Below are 19,460 nucleotides of genomic sequence, written 5' to 3'. Positions count from 1 at the left end.
AACTCCAAATACAGCCACACTCTGTGATACCATGGGTTAGGACAACAGTGTACCAATTTTGGAGGGAACATAATTCAACCATAACACCATCCAAGGGTGAAGTGCACAGAAGAGCTGTTAGTATCTTCATGCTACTAAGGAGAAAGTTAGGGCACAGGATGGCTCAAGGTCAAATAAGTAATAAAGGTCTGTATAGGCATTCAAGCGCAGGGCAACACAGCTTCAACTTCTGGGCTCTTTCAAGTGTCCCCAACTGTGTGGCAGGTAGGTTGAAATTCACCTCTGAGATATCAGAAGAAAAGCTATTAAGTTAGGAAGCTGCCTATAAGCACAATGAATTAAATCTCAGAACACTGAATTAACTCTGTAGCTCTTTTTTAGGATGTGAAATTAGCCTTGCTTTCTATGCTGCATGAATACTATTCAAAGACTTTTTGTTTTACCTCATCCTCTTGTTTTATGATGAATTTGTGCGTGAAAAGACTCATTAAGGACATCATTATTCTACATTTATCAGTAATGAACTGTCTGTGGCACCTATTAGTGGGAAAATGGTCCCAGTCCCTTTTTGTATCTGTCTACATTCTTCTTCATTATTTACTGCTCAACTCTCATCCATTTCAAATGGATTTGGCTGCATGCAATTTCCCCCCCAATTGTTCTTTTATTTGAGAGACAAATATTAATAGAATTCATAAACCTTGAAGATTCCAGTACGCATGTTCCAATGTTAAATGACTTTTTAATTTTTAATATCAGAAAGGGGCAGGGGAGACTCACCTGAGGAACTGACAATTAAGCAGGCCCTTCGCATTCCTCAATGTACTCACTTTTCACAAGAACTCAGAGATGGGTATTATCAACCCCATTTTACCAAACAGACACTGAAAAAGACAGAGATGCAGACTGCCTTGTTCTGGTCACCCAACAAACAGTTAAAAGTGAAGCTTGAGGCTGGAGATCATTAAGAAACCCACAGTCAAACTTTTTGTTGCAGGATAAGTTTTCTCTGACTTTAGCATTCATGCTGATTCCAGTGTACCCAGACACAGTCTTAAACCTTGAACTTATTAAAATGTGTGAGCATTTCTGCTGACTGCAAGCCCCATGACACCTTTGGCTCAGCCTAGTTCATTTCTGTAGTGTTTTATGATGCAAATGACTCCTTCTGGTATAGTCTGTCACCTTTTATGTAAGAAAAAACATTCTTTATTTTTAAAACAAAAGAATCTTTTTTTTTTTTCACTTCTTTAGTTCCTTTGCAGAGTTTTTCTCTTATCTCCCTTTGCAATGATTAACATTTCTTTTGAGGACACTGGGATAGGAATCACATCAGAGTCCCCATCCTGTGTCCTAAAGCAGTAAGAATTTTTAATAGAACCTCTCCAGCATCTCCTGCCCTACGTGGTAATGGCGTGATCTGTTTAGTTTCACTTTGTGTGATTTGCTCAGAATAGAAAAAAAAAAAAATGCAATCAATGGTTAATAAAGCAACTCTTAAAAATGATTTTAAAATGCTGACAAATTATTATTTATGGGTTTCTGCCCTGCTAGCTTTCAGAGTATGAGAATTTTTGTGGCCATCTGCTGACATGATGATGTCATCTGAGGGCCTGAGTCTTCCTGGGCTAGAACTTCAGCCTTACCCTTTCAAAAATGTTTCATTACATATCAATGGACTTCCTTTTTCTTTTGAATCTTGAGATACAGGCATCTAATTTGAAGTGGCTTAAACAAAGGAGTCTGTCAAATATTGTGACTACATTTTTCTCAAATTTTGATTTTAAATACCCCACAGCACCTATATTTCTATGCACAGTAAGATCATAAAAAATATTTAGACTGACCTTCTATATGACATTGATAGATTTGTATTTGTTTCTGCAAATTCTTATTCAGTGATCTTAATAAAATTCAGCTGAGCATTTCTATGACCTCAGGTCACTCAAGGGCCTTTGCAGCACAAATCTGAAGGTTCCAAAATGGCACATGGAAGGGAGGTGGGTTCCATTCCCAGACACCCTGAGCAACACCCCTGCTCATTCTGATTGTGTGACTTTAGGAATGTTGTAGCATCTCAGGTATGGGAGGAAAAAAAAAAAAAACTTTCTAAAGGATGAATTTCAGTTAATATACAGTCCATGGAATTCTTTAGGCCAGAATACAGGAGTGGGTGGCCTTTTCCTTCTCCAGGGGATCTTCCTTACCCAGGAATCAAACCGGGGTCTCCTGCATTGCAGGTTGATTCTTTACCAGCTGAGCTACCAGGGAATACCTAATTAACAATATACCTATCTTTAAATGGAAGGTCCAGATAAAGAATTTCTATTGTTCTATCAAATGTGAAGAAAGAATAGAAGTCATGGAGAAGAGAGATTCAGAGAGGTAGAGGGTGACTAACAAGTTTGAATTTGAGGACACATACGAAATTGTGAGATGTATGTATATTCAATTGATCCAATCATCCTTGCTCAGATTTTGCACTCTCTGATTCACATCTTAATTACTATTCAACTTTTCCTGTAGGTGAGCCCAAAGGTGATAATGTTTGGCCTTATGAATTTAAGCATCTTGAACCTTATGATTGGTGCTTCTCATTACAGCCCATTTTTCACCTCTCTGCCTATCTGTATTATAACTATGAATGTGGTTAATGTGAGTAATCCACAGAAAGGGGAATTTTCACTCAACATGCTAACATAAATCAAATTTCTAAATCTCTAGGACTCAGTGCATGTTAGTCGCTCAGTTGTTTCCGACTCTTTGCGAGCCCAAGGGCTGTAGCCTGCCAGGCTCCTTTGTTCATGGAGTTCTCCAGGTAAGGATACTAGAGTGGAGGACTCAGAGTTCCTTTAACTCTAAAACAGGGCAACCTGAGGACTACTGGAATGCCACTTATCCAAGTGTCCTTAGACCAGCAGCAACAGCATCACTTGGTAGCCTGCTAGAATTTCAGGCTCTGCTCCAGAACTAATGACCCCTGTGTTAAGACCCCTAGGTGAGTCACGTGACATGAGCTTAGAAAAAGCATTCAACCATAACATAAGGACTGCCTGTCCCACCCCAAGAAAATCCACATATTCTCCTGGCTGAGCTTCTGTCTATGGGGTAGAAAGTGGGAGAATGAGAGTTGAGGTGATTGAGTAGAATGTTGGGTTTTGCTTTTAATGGCGGAAGCAGTTGTTGTAGCAATGGATGCCGTTATAGGAAACATCAACAAATGTGAGGAAATAAGGAACCCTGGAGTTCAGTTCAGTTCAGTGGCTCAGTCATGTCTAACTCTTTGTGACCCCATGGATAGCCTCATGCCAGGCTTCCCTGTCCATCACCAACTCCTGGAGTTTACTCAAACTTATGTCTATCGAGTCAGTGATGCCATCCATCCATGTCATCCTCTGTCATCCACTTCTCCTCCCATCTTCAATCTTTCCCAGCATCAGGGTCTTCTCCAAGGAGTCAGTTCTTCACATCAGGTGGCCAAAGTACTGGAGTTTCAGCTTCAGCATCAGTCCTTCCAATGAATATTCAGGACTGATTTCCTTTAGGATGGACTGATTTGATCTCCTTGCAGTCCAAGGCACTCTCAAGAATCTTCTCCAACACCACAGTTCGAAATCCATGGCTGGTTCATGTCAAAATCCATGGCTGGTTCAAGTCAATAAAAATAAATGGAAAAAAACCCCAAAAACAAAAACAAAAACAAACAAACAAACAAACAAAAAAAAACAAAAGCATTAATTCTTTGGTGCTCAGCTTTCTTTATTTTATTTATTTATTTATTTAGATTTATTTTTATTAGTTGGAGGCTAATTAATTTACAACATTGTAGTGGTTTTTGCCATACATTGACATGAATCAGCCACGGATTTACATGTGTTCTCCATCCTGAATCCCCCTCCCACCTCCCTCCCCACCCCATCCCTCTGGGTCATCCCAGTGCACCAGCCCCGAGCACTTGTCTCATGCATCCAACCTGGACTGGCAATCTGTTTCACACTTGATAATATACATGTTTCGATGCTGTTCTCTCAGATCATCTCACCCTCACCTTCTCCCAGCTTTCTTTATAGTCCAACTCTCATATGCATACATGACTACTGGAAAAACCATAGCTTTGACTAGATGGACCTTTGTTGGTGAAGTAATATCTCTGGTTTTTAATATAATGTCTAGGTTTATCATAGCTTGTCTTCCATGGAACAAGCGTCTTTTAATTTCATGGCTGCAGTCACCATCTGCAGTGATTCTGGAGCCCAAAGAAATAAAGTCTGTCACTGTTTCCATTGTTTCCCCATCTATTTGCCAAGAAGTGATGGGACCGGATGCCATGATCTTAGTTTTCTGAACATTGAGCTTTAAGCCTACTTTTTCACTCCCTTCTTTCACTTTCATCAAGAGGCTCTTTAGTTATTCTTCGCTTTTTCCCATAAGGGTGGTGTCATCTGCATATCTGAAGTGACTGATATTTCTCCTGGCAATCTTGATTCCAGCTTGTGCTTCATCCAGCCTAGCATTTCTCATGATGTACTCTGCATGTAAATTAAATAAGCAGGGTAACAATATACAGCCTTGACATACTCCTTTCCCAATTTGGAACCAGTCCATTTTTCCATGTCCAGTCCTGACTGTTGCTTCTTGACCTGCATACAGATTTCTCAGGAGGCAGGTCAGGTGGTCTGAATGTGAAGAAATAGGAATCCTGAGGTTACAGTTTTTAATGTGTAGTTTGATTGGACATTGATTGCCTTAAGGAAGATCACAAGTCATTGGGGGAAGGGGTACTTTTTATTAAGGCATCAAGGCATCAGTAAGTACAAGAAAGAGACCAAAATGTTTTCAGATGACAGCAGTAGATGGAGCTATAGCCCATAGAGGATTTTGTACCTGTTCATTAGGCTAGTTTTATACTGGAGGTGACAACTTCACTCATCCCCATATCCCTTACAGTGACAGAGAAGCTCGTATGCAGTTGGTTCTCAATTAGGCTGGTTGCATAAATGAATGATAATGACAGTATCTCTTGAAAGATATTTGTTTTCAGTGTTTCACATATATTAAAGTGCAATTCTCTTCATAACCCAACAAAGTCCTGCTCCTTCTCTCCATCTCTTCCCCTTTTCTACTTTCCCCTCTTTCTTCCCCCATGCTTCTCCCCGCCAACCCAACATTGAATAAATAGAAAGTGAAAGTCACTCAGTCCTGTCCGACTCTTTGCAACCCCATGGACTATTCAGTCCATGGAACTCTCCAGGGCAGAATACTGGAGTGGGTAGCCTTGCCCTTCTCCAGGTCTTCCCTTGCCCTTCTTCTCCTTGCCCTTCCCAACCCAGGTCTCCTACATTGCAGTCAGATTCTTTACCAACTGAGCTATCAGGGAAGCATGCTGCTGCTGCTAAGTTGATTCAGTCGTGTCCAACTCTGCGGACCCCATAGACAGCAGCCCACCAGGCTCCCCCATCCCTGGGATTCTCCAGGCAAGAACACTGGAGTGGGTTGCCATTTCCTTCTCCAATGCATGAAAGTGAAAAGTGAAAGTGAAGTCACTTAGTCGTGTCCGATTCCTAGCAACCTCATGGACTGCAGCCTACCAGCATAAACAGGGGCTAATGTAAAAAGAGTAACTCGCCTAAAGCCACGTAACATGTGAATCTCAGAGATAAGTTCCAAACCCAGTCAGTCTGACCTTGTATCTTCCTCTTTGAGGACAGAATGAACAAATATGACAGAATGTTTGCACTCAACCACAGATTCAGAGCAAGGAGCCATCTTATTCCTTGGCAACAAGCTATGAGCCCATATTCATGTTTTTTCTTGGTGGTGTTAACTTGTATGTTGAATCAACTTCTTAATGTCCAGGTGGCTTTGACATGAAATAACTTGACTTTTCTCATTGCAACAGACTCATTTAGTAGGAAGTCATGAGCTGAAGTGGAAATTAAGAATGTGAGATGGCCCTTTCACTAAAATGTATACATACATCTGTAGAATATATGTTATAAATATAATTCCATATAGATATATAATTTAAAAATGTTCCATTACAGCAATAATGGAGAGATGGTTGGCGTTCCATTTTTGTAACATTCTTCATACTTCCAAGATCATACTGATTAACCTGACATCTTTAAAATGTACATTTTAAAATGAAGATATATAGTAAAAAATAAAGGAAAATTAATGGAAGAAGAAAGAAAATATGGGAGAATAATTCTACAGTATTATAAGAAATGAATATCAATATCCACACCCATTTTTAAGTGTAAGGTAACCTTTTAACTAGCAACCTTCAGACCTAATAACGTACTTCACACCCTGTAGTATCTGCTGAACCTGTGATCACTCCTTCCCTGGCATTCATGGTATCACGTGTTTTCACCCCCCATGGCTGTGTGTGTTCTGAGAGCACAGAGGGGATTTTTCTCTGCTCTTTGTCCTCAATGCTTACAAATCCTCCATCTACCCTACTCCGATCTTTTTCAAGCTGTCTTGTATATTTTTTTATCCCGTTCTGTGTCCTCAACCCACATTTTTCTGATAATGAGCCAGAATACAGAAACATTTTGGCCTTGGCATTGAATGATATTGTCCATCTCGGTCATAACTGTTGCTCTGCTTTGATTTCATGACACTTTAATGGACATCCTAAAGCTTCTCCGAGATCTTTGATAGCTCTGAGATGCAATGTTCTCTGCTAGTCATTTTTGGTTTCAGATGTGTGTGTGTGTGTGTGTGTGTGTGTGTGTGTGTGTAAGAGAGGGAAAGAAAGAAGAGAGACAGCTTTCTCCCTCTTTATTTTTTCTGATGATGTATAAGCAAAGTAAGTAAAATAAAATAGGATGAGATAGAGAGCAATAATAAAATAAAAAAACATTTGAAAGTGTCTGTGTGTGTAGGAAACAATTTTGTTCCCTGAAGGAACAAAATTTCCTTTAGAATCCACATTAGCCTCCCCAGCTGTGGTCTTCTTTTGCTTCTTTGACTTAGCTCTGAGCACTTCGCAGAATGATAAAGCGGTGCTTTTAGGGGCAAAACTCCCCCCTCAGCTTCAAGGATGCTTTTATATTGTTGGTCCAGCACCAATGGGAAACACTGTTCCTCTCTGTAGATCTCAGCAGTTGAGCGCCCAGGGCAGGTTCCTGTTTCCTCTCTTAACAATCTATGCTCTTTCCCGAATGATTTCATCCATGGCTTTAAATAACATCAACAAGCTGATGACTCCCCACTTTATGCCTTCAGTCTTGAAAACTCCCTTGAGCTCAAGAATAGTTTTCTAACAGCTTACTTGACTGTTGCACTTGGATATCTAAAAGAATTTCAAATCTAACAACATCAAAACAGAAGCTGCTTTCTCTCGTACCCCCGAATGTGTTCCCTCTTGCTGATCTCTCTGAGTGTGTAACACCAGCACACCTGTGGGCTTAAGGGGACGAGTGAAGTTATTTTTTTATTACTCATCTCATTAACCTCTTACCTAATCCAGCAGCAGGTTTTCCTCCAAAATTCATCCTAAATCTATTCATGTTTCTCCATTTCCACTGACCTACTTCAGCCCATGCCAATAGTGTCTCTTTATGATTTACTTCACTTTGTATGAGCTCAGCTGGTAAAGAATCTGCCTGCAATGCAGGAGACCCTGGTTCAGTTCCTGGGTCAGGAAGTTCCCCTGGAGAAGGGATAGGCTACCCACTCCAGTATTCTTGGGCTTCCCTGTGACTCAGACAGGAAAGAATCTGCGTGTGATGCAGCAGGCCAGGGTTCGAGCCACGGGTTGGGAAGATCCCCTGCAGAAGGGTACAGCAACCCTCTCCAGTATTCTTGACTGGACACTCCCTATGAACAGAGGAGAGGCTGGTGGGCTGCAGTCCATGGGGTCACAAAGAGTCGGCCACAGCTGAGCGACTAAGCGCAGCACCACAGTCTAGGTCCATCCATGTCTCTACAAGTGATTCAATTTCATTCCTTTTTGTGGCTGAGGATTATTGACACTATGGATAAAATAGGTACCTAATGAGAATGTGCAGTATAGCACAGGAGACTCTACTTAATGCACTGTGGTGACCTAGATGGGAAGGGAGTCCAAAAGGGAGGAGACACATGTTTATATGTGGATGATTCATTTTGCAATACAGCAGAATCTAACACAACATTGTAAAGCAACTATGTGCCAGCAAAAATTAATTTCAAAAGTGTCTCTTGCTTAGAGTAATTATAATAAAACAGCATCATATTCTCCCCTACAATCTGTAGCTACAGAGCTATAGATTATATCACCCCTCTTGCTGTTTAAAGTTTTTCTGTGGTTTTCCTTTGTGCTCAAAATAAATTCTGACCTCTATATCATAATGCTCAAAATATGGCAAGACCTCTGCATCCTTTTCCTTAAAAGCCATATTATGCTCCCTTAGTTTTACCTAGCCGCCTTTCCTTTGCTCTGTATTCTCGGCTGGGTCTGTCTCCCGAGCACTGGACTTGCTGTTTCTTCTCTCTGATGTGCTCTCATCTGACTAATTACACACAGACCTCAGTGCATGGGATGATCTTTCCAAGAAAGCTTCCATCTCTGAACAACTCGTGGAAAGCCACTTCTCTCCGCTGGTCACTTAGCATTTTGCTTTCTATTTTATTTTTTCATTTCCCTCGTAGTACTTGGAAATGAATGAAATGAAAGGAAGGGCTCGCCAGGTGGGCTCAGACGATAAAGAATCTAAGTACAGGGGTCCCAGATTCTATCCCTGGGTTGGGAAGATCCTCTGCAGAAGGGAATAGCAACCCACTTCAGTATTCTTGCCTGGAGAATTCCCGTGGACAGAGGAGCCTGGTGGGCTACAGTCCACGGGGTTGCAAAGAGTCTAATACTTTTATTTTTATAGTACTTGACATTGTCAGAGATAATTTACTTTTAGCTTGTTTTGTGTCTCTCTCTTTCAGCTGGAATATTCCTTCTTAAGCCCAGGAGTTCTGCTGTTCTTATGTTTACTCTACTTATATCTTAGATGGAATTTGGTGTAAAAGAGATGATCACAAAATATATATTGATAATGAATGACTAAGTGAGTTCTTACTTTAAGTTTAAGCTTTACTTTTACATATGGGAACTTTGCTGCTATTGGGAGGGTATATTTCTTCAAAATTTTATTAACATCAATACTTTCCTACTCAATGGGAATTTAGAAGCATTTTGAATTATTTTTGCAAGACTACAGGTATGAGAAGTAAAGATATTTTGTCCAAGTTTCAAAGCCTGTTGTATATTCACAAGTGTTCATAGCTATAAGACAGCAAAATATGGCTTATGCAACACACATGGCTTATATTAGAAGGCAAAATGGCAGGAGTGTGATTGAAAACACTGGTTCTCTGGGTTTATTGCTATGGATAGTGGTCCTTACCTTTATTAATAGATGGTGGCTCATGCATCTAACCTACCTTCCCTCTATCCCACCTTTACTTGGTCTAATTTTCATTGTTTGATATTTATGTCCTGTCACTGTTTCCAGGCTCACTCCATTGGCTTGGGCTTTCTGGCCAAGGTGTCTTTCTTTCGACTCCTGCTAGTGATCAGTCTTTTGTTCCGCTCCCTCACAGCACAGCATGTGCTGTCATCAGAGGACTTAATGATCAAGACCTTTGGTTTTCATCAGCATCTCTACCATGTATGGAGAAGGCAATGGCACCCCACTTCAGTACTCTTGCCTGGAAAATCCCATGGATGGAGGAGCCTGGTGGGCTGCAGTCCATGGGGTCGCAAGGAGTCAGACAAGACTGACTGAAGCAACTTAGCAGCAGCAGCAGCAGCTACCATGTATAAGTTGTATAACTTTGGGCAAATTAAGTATTCATTCTCAGAAACAGTTTCATTAACTACAAGAAGAGATACTATTGTAATAGTGTCAGGGCTGGATTGATGCCTTTGGAGAAGAGACTTAAAGCAGTTCTGAAAAGAGGGTGTAAGCAGATAGTTGGTCCACAGGACTGGAAAAGGTTGGTTTTCATTCCAGTCTCAAAGAAGGGCAGTGACAAAGAATGTTCAAATTACTGCAAAATTGCATTCATCTCACATGCTAGCAAAGAAATCTCAAAATTCTCCAAGCCAGGCTTCAACAGTATATGAACAGTGAACTTCCAGATGCTCAAGCTGGATTTAGAAAAGGCAGAGGAACCATAGATTAAATTGCCAACATCTGTTGGATCATTGAAAATGTGAGAGAGTTCCAGAAAAACATCTACTTCTGCTTTATTGACTACACCGAAGTCTTTGACTGTGTGGATCACAACAAACTGTGGAAAATTCTTCAAAAGATGGGACTACCAGACCACCTGACATGCCTCCTGAGAAATCTGTATGCAGGTCAAGAAGCAGCAGTTAGAATTGGACATGGAACAACAGACTGGTTCCAAACCAGGAAAAGAGTACGTCAAGGCTATATATTGTTACCCCACTTATTTAACTTATATTCAGAGTACATCATGCAAAATGCAAGGCTGGATGAAACACAAGCTGGAATCAAGATTGCCAGGAGAAATATCAATAACCTCAGATATGCAGATAACACCACCCTTATGGCAGAAAGTGAAGAAGAACTAAAGTGTCTCTTGATGAAAGTGAAAGAGGAGATTGAAAAAGTTGGCTTAAAGTTCAACATTCAGAAAACTAAGATCATGGCATCTGGTCCCATCACTTCATGGCAAGTAGTTGGAGAAACAATGGAAACAGTGACAGACTTTATTTTTTTGGTCTCGAAAATCACTGCAGATGGTAACTGCAGCCATGAAATTAAAAGATGTTTGCTCCTTGGAAGAAGAGCCATGACAAACCTAGACAGCATATTAAAAAGCAGAGACAGTACTTTGTGACAAAGTTTTGTCTAGTCAAAGCTATGGTTTTTCCAGTAGTCACATATGGATGTGACTATAAAGAAAACTGAGCCCTGAAGAATTGATGTTTTTGAAATGTGGTATTGGAGAAGACTCTTGAGCATCCCTTGGACTGCAAGGAGATCCAACTAGTCAATCCTAAAGGAAATCAGTCCTGAATATTCATTATAAAGTCTGATGCTGAAGCTGAAACTCCAATACTTTGGACACCTAATACAAAGAATTGACTCATTGGAGAAGAACCTGATGCTAGGAAAGATTGAAGGCAGGAGGAGATGGGGACAACAGGGGATGAGATGGTTGGATGGCATCACCGACTTGATGGACAAGAGTTTGAGCAAGCTCTGGGAATTGGTGATGGATAGGGAATCCTGGCAAGCTGCAGTCCATTGGGTCACAAAGAGTAGGACATGACTGACTGAACTGAACTGAGACATCCGTGGAGGTGGGGCAGGCTGGGGAGAAAGTATGGAGGTGAAACACAAGAGTAGATGACAAAAGACACTTTATCATTTTCATAGAGAGAGAAGCTGGGATCCTTAGTACTGGGTGTCAGCTACATTAAGGATTGATTGGTGAAGGCACAGAGTCAGGGTGAGGGTGACTTTTTAGCTCTGCCTGATAAAACCCTATGAGTTTGTGAACCAAAGCTGTCTACCACGGTCACCCCCACGCCCCCGCCCCCTCAACCTGAGCCCTGAACTGAAATCACACTTTATTTTCCATGGTTACTTGGCTTTGCTATTTTACTGTCTTCAGGACACCACCTGACTTTACTGGAATTGTTCTGCCCCAGCAAACAATTGGATTACTCATTTCAGAAACTTCCTAAAAACCCCATTGGCTCTTCAAAGGAAGGCAGTAACAGATAGCTAGCACCCTCAAATTCTGAGTCCTGCACCTCAAAATCCCTGCTTGCAATCTCCACAAACCATGGGTTGTTTCATCACGATCCTTAGCCAATCCTTATCCAGTCACTGCATTGAAAGACTTTCCTTAAGCCAAACTTTCAAGTCTTAACAAATTCTGATCTTACCATCCCTAAGCTGAGACACTGCCAAATCTTTGCAAAGATGGTGTTCTCCTTTGCCTCTGTAAGCAATAAACTCATTCTTGTGTTATCAACAGGTTATGTTGGTGACGTTTGGATAGCCAAGTTTTGACAGGTTCCATGAAGGGTCCAAGAGGGGATAACTGCAGACATCTGATCCTACCTTAAACAGAGTAGTTTTGCTCATATGTATTGTTGCCATGTCACATTTCATTTGAAAATAAAAGTGTTCAGCATATAAAATAATTGTTTTGAAAATCATTGCTGCATTCAAAAGAAAGATAGCCTTTGAATGGTTCTACCTTAGTCTGGTATATTTCTCCATCATTATCTAAACAATTTCGAGGAAATTTTGCCCACACAGATCTCCTGTCCCTTTCTCTATGTAATAGAGGTGTTTAACCAGAAATCCTCTAAGGTACCTTCCATCTTTAACATTGTCTGGTTCTAAAATGGCTTTGCATGGATGCCGTCTGTCAAAATGACCTCTTACGGCATAAACTTCTGTTCCAAAAATGCTAATTTTCCTCACAGCATCTCACGGAATGCTAGGCACATACCAGTCGCTCAATAACCAGCTGTTGGTAGTTTGTACAATTGGAACTGGATCCAATTCAATGTCTGGGGTTTTTTGTTTTCACTGTCTGATTCTGTAATGTGCCAAGATAATTTTATATCAGAGACAAAGCTGATTGATGGAGGGAGAGAGAGTGCACATTTATTGAATGTCTGACAATAGGAGGCCCAGTGCTAAAGTTTTTATGTGCTGGAGGAATCAGCTCACTCTATTCCCAAAGTTTGAAAACAGAGGCCAAGGCAGTCTAAGGAAATTTCCCAGGTTACTAATCTATGCAAGGATCAAAACCATGTGCCTCTAATTCCCAAGCTCTATTGAGTATCAGAACCAACTGAGTCTTTACTAAATGCACAAATCCTTGAGCTTGAAGGCTAGGTTTTAGGATTTACAGATGATGGAAGGGACCTGCATTTTTTTTTTTAAGATATTATTTTGATGTGGACCGTTTTGAAGTGTTTATTAAATTTGCTACAGTATGGTTTTGGTTTTATGTTTTTTGGTTTTGTGGCCATGATGCATATGGGATCTCAGCTTCCCAACCAGGGATTGAACCCACACTCTCTGCATTAGAAGGTGAAGTCTTAACCACTGGATCACCAGGGAAGTCCCAGTGACCTGCATTTTAACAATTTCAACTCAGATAATCACTGAGAAATGCATTATTAAAGACTTTTCTAGGTGCATTTTAGTAGTGAAAGCTTCATAGTTTGTCCTTCTAAAACTGCAAAATGGGCTTAATTATCTTCATTTTATTAAAAGAAAGGGAACTGAGATCCATAGGTACCTTGAAAAACACTTGTAGTTTATGGAAGTGTTTCCACTTAAACTCAGCCCCCTCCAGATTCTTAAGTTTAGGATACTTCCTTTTAAGAAACGGAAGAAGAAGAAGCTTAAATTAAAAAAAAAAAAAAAAAAAAGATCAGTTATGCAGGCATTTAGTATAACAAGTAAAATCATTCTACAAGTACTGTTATGGAAAAGATTGTCCTTAAATGCCTTTCAGTTTCTTTTCTCCTCACTAAGAATAGCCACTTCTGTCATTTATCTCCATGTTTATATAACAAAACTAAATGTCTGCTTATTGCTTTTACAATTTTTAAACTTTATGTAATGTGTTCTTAGTATGGAAAATGAGGATTTTTTCTTTCTTTTACATCTCCTTTCCTTGCATCAATCATCAATTCATTTTCTAGCTTTCCTTCTACCTGTGGCATATATATCATATTTTGATTTTAATCATTATTGAGAATTTAAATTATCATGGCAACATAAATCTATTGATTGCTGGGTCATCTAGTAAGCTATGGTGATTTTAAATTTTCCCTGTGCAATATTTTGTCTTGTTTGTAATCATCTATGCATTTGTTACTAATGTCTTCCCCATAGTTCTCTCAACTATGAAAACTTTGCTGTGTTGAAATATATAAAGTGTTGTGCAGCCTTGAGATTTCTGACCTGTTTTTATCTGTGCTGATTGATTTCTGGTTTAGTTGTACAGATGAAATCTAGCAATTTTCTTTAGCGATTTCTCTGAGAGTTTCACTGTTTATTATTTGCATCTTCTGTGCTGTGGATCTCATGCCTTCTACGTGTTGTTTTGGTTCCTTATTTTTATGGAAACAACTTTCAGTAGCTTTCTATGAGAGAGTGCAAAGAAAGTAACATATTAAGAATGTGCTCACCTGAATACTTGTCTTTAGTCCATCTTCTCTTGCAGTTGGTGTTTGAGGGATAGAATCCAAGGTTAAATATTTTATTCTCAGAATTTCAAAGGCATCTTTCACTGTCTCATGACTGTCAGGCTCTCTGGTTGCAAACGTAATGTCTTTCTGATTCCTGATCCTTTGAATAGTCTGTTTCTTGTTTTCCTTCCTAGAAGCATTTAGAAATTTCTCTTTCTAAAGTTTAAATTTAGGTGAAACTGGACAGATGTTAACTAAACATTTTTGGTAGTATGTATTGTTTTGGTAAGAGAGACAAAAATTTCAAACTTGAGTAAAAAGAGGGTATTTCTTTTTTGGTGAAAGATGGTGCTTACAAAACAATTCTGACACAGTCAGATGTTCATGAAATGTTCTTGTGAATGTTAAACTTATTTCCTACAAAGGCATCAAGGCAAATTCAAGGGCAAGATAAAATTTTGAATAAATAGTGATAGAAAAACATATTTCATATCAGTAATATGAAAGCAGATGAACCTCCACCTGTATCTCACTTCATATGGTATTTAAATTCAAGAAAGATCAGAACACAAATGGTAGCTAAAATTATAAAATGTGGGAGTTGGACAAATTTTTCTAGGACACAAAAAGCACTAAGTCTAAAAAATAAAAAATTGAATTTAAAATATTAATATGTCCAATTAAAAGAAAATATTTGGGTTAAAAGATAACATTAAGAAAGTTTATTTATTTTTTTTTCTCTGTTTTTATTATTATTATTATTTTTTTTTTTTCCAGTGGGTTTTGTCATACATTGATATGAATCAGCCATGGATTTACATGTATTCCCAATCCCGATCCCCCCTCCCACCTCCCTCTCCAAAAGAAAGTCACAAATTGGATGAGGGTGCTATTCACAATAAACATATCTGGGGAAAAAAACTTGCATCTAGAATAAATATAGAATTAATACAACTCAGAAAAAATATACAAGTACCTCAAATTTAGTCAATCCATTCAAAAGAGATACAAATGGCAAATAAGCACATGAAACTGTGCTTCACATCATTTGTCAAAAGGGGATGTAAGTTAAAACCTAAGTGAGATATTATTTCATGTTCACAAAAAAGGCTAAAGGTTTTAAACGGACAATTCCCAACATTAGTGGGAGGGCAAAGTAACCTGAAGTCTTTTGCATTGTTAGTGGGAATATAAGATATAAACCACTTTTGGAAAAAAATAATTTTGAAATTTTTATAACAGTGAATAAATATGTCCTTCATGATCCTGCAAGTCTACTTCTAATACTTACCCAAGAGTAATGGTTATGAAATCGCTCAGTCATGTCTGACTCTCTGCGATCCCATGGACTGTAGTTTACCAAACTTCTCAGTCCATGGGATTTTTCCAGGCAAAAGTACTGGAGTGGGTTGCCATTTCCTTCTCCAAAATAGGATTGACCTCTCCCTGGGGAAAGGTACCGTATTTGACAGGATACGAACCTGTGTGGGGAAACCCCAATGAATTTCCAGTCTATCGCTTTAACCACTCGGCCACAACTACTTGGCGACTGTGCTAATGGTTATATATGTCCTTAAAAAATCCCATATACAAATAAGTGTTCAGAGCAACTTTGTTCTTTTTTTTTTTAATTATCTATTTCTTTTTTTTAAAAAAAATTATTCATTTATGTTTTTTGGTTATGCTGGGTCTTCACTGCTGTGTGCAGGCTTTCTCCGACTGTGATGAGCGGGGGCTACGCGTGAGTTGTGGGGCACGGGCTTCTCACTGCAGTGGCTTCTCTTGTTGTGGAGGACACACCTTAGGCACGCGGGCTCAGTAGTTGTGGCTCACAGGCTCTAGACTGCAGGCTCCCAGACCAGGGATCGAACCTGTATCTCCTGCATTGGCAGGCAGATTCTTATTCACTGTACCACCATGGAAGTCCACAAAGCAACTTTATTCTTAATAGCTCCAAAACAGAAAAAAAACTCAAATGTCCGTTATTAGGGAAAAGAATTAAGAGAGAAAAATAAAAGATGGTATAATCTTACACTGGAATACTACTCAACTACAAAAACAGGAAGAGTTGATCCATACAGTAACACGGATGAATATAAATATAAATATATATATATAAATATATATGTTGAGCAAAAGAATCAAGACCCCAAGGGAATAGCCAATGTATTTATCTGTTCATATGAAATGACGGAAATCAAATCAGAGACTGCTAAGGGGATCACTGAGAAAGAGCATGATGTGTATATCTGAGTGACGGGGAAAATTCTTGATGTGGTGGGAGGTAAGGATGATTAGGTTACAAATGTCTGTCAAACCTTATTGACCCTTACAACACAGATGAATGTATATCTTTGTATGTAAATTATAACTCAATTGGAATTATTAAAACATAAGAGTTTTCAGGAATGGCATGACCTTTCACTCAGGTTGCTTCAACCTGGAAGCAAAAAAATCATGTATTAGCACAAAAATTCTGTCCACTTACAACATAGTTTTCCTTTTTTTAAAATATAGAATGGAATTATTGATCCCTTCTCATCAGTGTGCTATTAGGGTTAAATGATACACCATAGGTAAAAATTTTCTCTAGTGTTTCCAATGGTATTTGAATTATTTCATTTATTTTAGTTCTTTTCTCTTCCACTTCTATCCTGAATCTCAAGTTCACAGTCTGAGATGAATTAGTTTGGACTATCTAGAAGACACATTCAATGTGTCATTCCTTTAACTGACAGCAGTAAAGTCACAGCTTTCTGTTACCTGAGGTCCTATTCTGTGTTTTTTTTTTAAATTCTCGGCAGTCAAAGGTGCCTCTTAAATGAAGGAAACCCTCAGCCCAGGTTAAGGGCAGAAGAAAGAGCATGGATTAGCACTAAATGCCAGGTAGGCTGACTGCCTCTCTCCAAGGTCACTTCGGGACCAGGGGGCTCTGTCCTTCACCGCCATTGATGACCCAGAGCACAGGCAGCTTGCCCCAGCGGAATTGATCTGTTTCCTGGGATTGTCACATGTAAATGGAGAGATAGCGGGGCTGAGTCATGTTAATGACACCACCTCACTGGTTTAGAAGACCACCCAGCCCTGTGCTGAGGTCTAGGGAACCCTTGCCAAGTCTGGGACTTAAAACTCTCCCTCTGAGTCTTCCCAGTATCTTCCCCTCTATATATTGAGTTCTGTGATTTGTGACTTACATAACCAGAAATATGGTAACAATTAAAAGTTGCCTATTCATTAAAAAAATTTTTTTTTCTTCTTTCTATGTCTTCCAGATTCCAAATTGTGTTACTTCCCTTCCCTCCCCACCCACTTGTAATACCCAGAAAAGGAGGCAGAAAACACCTACCAGACCCTCTCGTCACAGTGCAGCATCTCAACCTTGAAATCCTCCAGAGGGTCTCCTCCTCCCATTATATTATACAATGCACCCTCCCCGTCTTCCTGAGGCTACTGAATTGAGAGGAAAACATGGGAGACTCTGGGGCCAAAACCCTATAAATATTTGAAGAATAGCTCTCTTTTCATGTCCTGCTTGAAGAAAAAAATTCTTTTTATGTTTTTTCCTTCCTTCTAATTAGTTTATTTTTTTGTGGAGCACTGGAAAGCAAAACCATTCTGTTTATATATATATATATATATATATATATATACACTAAAATGTGTCCCTGATGTTTGAAGACTTATTTTCAATAACATCTGTAATTTTCTATCATGCCGGGTAGTGTGGTGAAAAAATACAAATAAATCTTTTGGAGTTTTAAGTAGGTTTTTAGCACATATAAATTTAGATTTGTTAGGTGCTCCTGTGTGGAGGCTGTTGTATCATGCTGCTGCTGCTGCTAAGTCGCATCAGTCGTGTCTGACTCTTCGCGACCCCATAGACGGCAGCCCACCAGGCTCTTCTGTCCACGGGATTCTCTAGGCAAGAACACTGGAGTGGGTTGCTATTTCCTTCTCCAGTATCATGCTAAAACTGGCTTAATAATAACAATAATAATACCTGTTATCATGTAGATGAACTCAGCAGTATATTAATTCTATTATTTTATTTAATCTTTACAACAATTCCAAAAGGCACATATTATTCTAATATCCATCTTTTAGGGGAAAATCTGACTTAGATACATAAGTAGAGTGATTTAAGTTCATATGGTTTATGGATGAAACAGGGTTTTAGGTCTAGTCTTTTCTCCTCACTTTACTGTGATATAATTGATACGTAACACTGTGTATAATTTAAGGCATACAACATGTTTATCTAATACAGTTATTTTTTGCAATCTGATTGCCATGGTAGAGTTAGCTAACATATTTATCACACCACATAATTACCATTTTTTTTTTTGCAGTGAGGACGTTTAAGATTTACTCTTTCAGCAATTTTCAACTATATAATGCACTATTATTAACTATATTCTTAATGCTATGCATTAAATCCTCAGGACTTATTCATCTTCTAACTGGAAGTCTGCACCATTTGATCAGTATCTGCTCATTTCCATGTTGCTGCAAATGGCAGATTTCCTTCTTTCTACTGACTGACGAATACTCCCAATATGTGTGTGTATGTGTATATACACATATATCTCACTTCTTCTTTACCCATTTATCTACTGATGGACACTTAAGTTGTTTCCATATCTTAGCTATTGTGAATGATTCTATAATAAATATGATGGTGCAAATATTTCTTCAATATCTTGTTTTCATTTCCTTTGTATATGTGCCACAAAATGAAATTGCTAGATAATATGATAGCTCTATTTTTAATTTTTAGGATCCTCCTATTGTTTTCCATAGTGGCTGTACCAATCTACTTTCCCACTAATGATGTATGAGAGTTACCTTTTGATCACAACCAATGCTTTTATCTCTTGGCTTTTAGATGGTAGCCTTTCTAATAGGTGTGAGGTGATATGTAATTGTGGTTTGATTTGCATTACCATGATGATTAATGATGTTGAGCATTTTTTCATCTAATTCACATATTGTGTATGTTCAACAGGTATATTGTATATATATACAGGTATACTGTATATTCAACAGTGAAATATCAGTATATTGAAAACTATTAAACACTAATGGAAGAAATTGAAGAAAGACAAACAAGTGGAAAGATACTTTATGTTCATGAATTGGAAGAATTAATATTGTCAAAATGTCTACATTACACAAACAATCTATAGACTCAATAAAATCATTTTCATAAACCCAATGGCATTTTTCACAGAAATAGGAAAAAAAAACTAAAATTTTTATGGAATCACAAAAGATT

This window comes from Dama dama, chromosome 6 (genome assembly GCF_033118175.1).
Source record: "Dama dama isolate Ldn47 chromosome 6, ASM3311817v1, whole genome shotgun sequence".
NCBI lineage: Eukaryota > Metazoa > Chordata > Mammalia > Artiodactyla > Cervidae > Dama > Dama dama.
This window is presented reverse-complemented; position numbering follows the sequence as displayed.